Raw genomic sequence first — 2,763 nt, forward strand, 5'->3', positions numbered from 1 at the left:
AGTTCCTCTTTTGGCTCTGCTCATTCAAAACTGTGTTTCTTCATGCACTTGGGGAATGGCACACATCAATAATTAATGTCTGCCAAAAAAAGAACCTGCATCCTATTTGCTGTCAGAGTCAAAACTGAAATACTGATTCTCCTTGGATAGAAACATTTTAAAAACACCCTAACATAGGTGTGGTATGTGAATACCAGTTATGAGGGATTCTGTTTCTGTTTAAGCTTAATTCTAGGTTTTATGTTATACTTTGGGTATAAGAGAATGCTGTGCTCCATCATTGATCAAAATGTCACTGATTAAATGGTCTTGCACCCTAACAAGTAGCTATTCCTTCATATTATATCCAAGAGCCTCATGAACTGCAAAGACAATGTACTGATTGTGCACAACCAAGACAATGGATTCAGAGACCTTTCTGTGATCTTGTTTTATATGAACACTACATAAATTATGAATCAACTGTTGTGGAGCCTCAGTGATGTTCAAATATCCATAATGCATTACAATCCTTGACAACTTAAACATCTTTTGCATAAATAATAAAACCCATTTCAAAGCGGGATTCTAAAAGCCAAATCTTCTAAAGACAGACTGCAAATATGGGGTCTATTCCTGCGTGCCACTAAGTTTTGAGCACATTAAACAAAAAGTAAGACTGGGCCTAGGATCAGCCTAGCAAGTCTGATGCTCTGTGACTTAAATTCAATCAGAAAAGTGTCATGACAGAACTAAAAGTTTAATGCGAATCTAATAACTGCAGAATTTAGAATCAGAGCTAAGTTAGGCTAGAAGGGCCCTCCAGAGGGCATCTAGTTCAACCCCCTGCCTGAGGCAGGATCATCTCTATCCAAACCATCCTCTACAATCCATGTAACATCAACATCAACTCCTGGGAGACTAATCACCCAGAACTGCCCCAAATGGAGGATGAGTCTGCTGCAGGGATCGCAGTACTTTGAAATTGCACGACAACAGGAAACGGAAAAGCAGGACTAACAGAAACAATGTGTCGTGGACAAATAAAAAAAAAATCCAGTACCACCCACCCCACATGGAAACACATATTCGAGCTGCATTAGTCTGTCAATCCTGGATGGACCTCATCAGCCATCTTCGACCACAGAGATAAAACAATCATGGAAGACCATCATCCCTGACTACGAGGGATTGCTAAAGAACATACAATGCATAATATAAACTCTACAAAAGACTACTGTCAACACAAAACAGACCCAATGCCCTAATCTGCCACAGACAAAGGTCCCAATGTCCAGCCTTTATGAAATGTCATCAATATATGCTCAGGAGGTCCCGGTTAGAAGAATCTGAAGCTGAAATCTGTCTACCCAGTGGTCTTTGGAGAAAAGAGCAGGTTGCACTTGTTCATTCCAAACAAAACTGAGGATGATCTTCCTTGGACCAAAAGCAGGTTTTAATATTGAACTGCATAATGACAGCAGTTTCTTAACCCACCCTGCCACTTAATAAAAAAAAAAAAAAAAAAAAAAAAAGGATTGGGTGGGGAACAGAAATTCAGGACACAGAATCAGAGAGAAGCTGGGCTGGAAGGGACCTCCAGATGGCACCTAGTCCAACCCCCTGCCTGAGGCAGGATCATCCCTATCCAAAACATCTATCATCTGAACTCTGCATAAGACTCCCATCACCCTGGACACAACACAGACCTAACAACGCCCTAACCTGCCACAGGTAACTCAAGGGAGCCACAGCTGCCAACGCCCTGCTGTAGAAAAAGGTTAAATGAATAAACAGCATAATTCTTTTAAAAACACCATCAAACTATCAGACAAAGGGGTAACTTTGATGGCATTGTTTCCAAGTGGAAGATACCTGTCCTTATACCATAAAATCATAGAAAATGAGGGTTGGAGGGGACCTCTGAAGCCATCTAAGCCCAACCCCTGCTCCAAGCAGGACCATTCCCAGCTAGATCATCCCAGTCAAGGCTTTGTCTACCTGGTCTTAAAAACCTCCAAGGATGGAGATTCCACAGCCTCTCGGGGTCAGTGTTTCTCAACCCGTGCAAGCCAAAAATGGGTTCCAAGAATATATGAAAGGGCCATGAACAAACTTAAAAAATGGATTCTCCTTTAGAGGACAAAATATTTGGGAAACTGAAGCACTGCCCTGGCATGCTGCCAGAGTCCCAGCCTGAGAGGGGCTACTGGGCACTGGGGGGAGACCGGCCCTCAATGTTTACAAGTGGGCAGGGGGAAAAAACAAAAGGTTGAGAGCTGCTGCTCCAGGTGACCTGCTCCAGTGCTTCACCACCCTCCTCATGAGAAAGTTTTTTTCCCCTCAGAGCCAACCTCAAACTTCCCTTACTGCCACATCGCTCGCCATGAAGGGCATCCTTGGATTTCTAGAGTCCGCACAGATCTCCACAGACATTTCTCTATCCAAACACTGCCCAGCAATTGGAGATGCAGACTCAAAAAAAAAAAAAACAAACCAGGCTCCTTAGACTGGCCAGAGCAGGCAGAACACCAGGATGGAGAGAGAGAAGCAGCGGGAAGCGGCAAGCAACAAGTGAAAAAAAGGACTTCCCGAGCCGGCTGGGAAGTCCTGCCGGGCCCGTGCGGGGGCAGCTGGAGCTCGGCGAGGGGAGAAGAGAGGGGCAGAGGCGGGCAGGGACGTGCAGCGCCCATGCCTGGGCCAAGCCGGCCATCTAGCGTCGAGCTGCAGAAGTGAAGGCGCACACAAAAGAGGGAAGAAAGAAAAGGTAGAAAAAGAGAAACA

The 2,763-nt window shown here is 44.7% G+C and overlaps 1 protein-coding gene across 1 annotated transcript in view; it reads right to left on the reverse strand.

Moving 5' to 3' along the window:
• The window catches only part of SIPA1L2 (signal induced proliferation associated 1 like 2), a 261,532-nt gene that overhangs the window by 258,216 nt on the left and 553 nt on the right, over positions 1 to 2,763 (reverse strand). The window lies entirely within an intron of this gene.

This window comes from Alligator sinensis, unplaced genomic scaffold, assembly GCF_000455745.1.
Source record: "Alligator sinensis unplaced genomic scaffold, ASM45574v1 scaffold93_1, whole genome shotgun sequence".
Classification (NCBI taxonomy): Eukaryota; Metazoa; Chordata; order Crocodylia; family Alligatoridae; genus Alligator; species Alligator sinensis.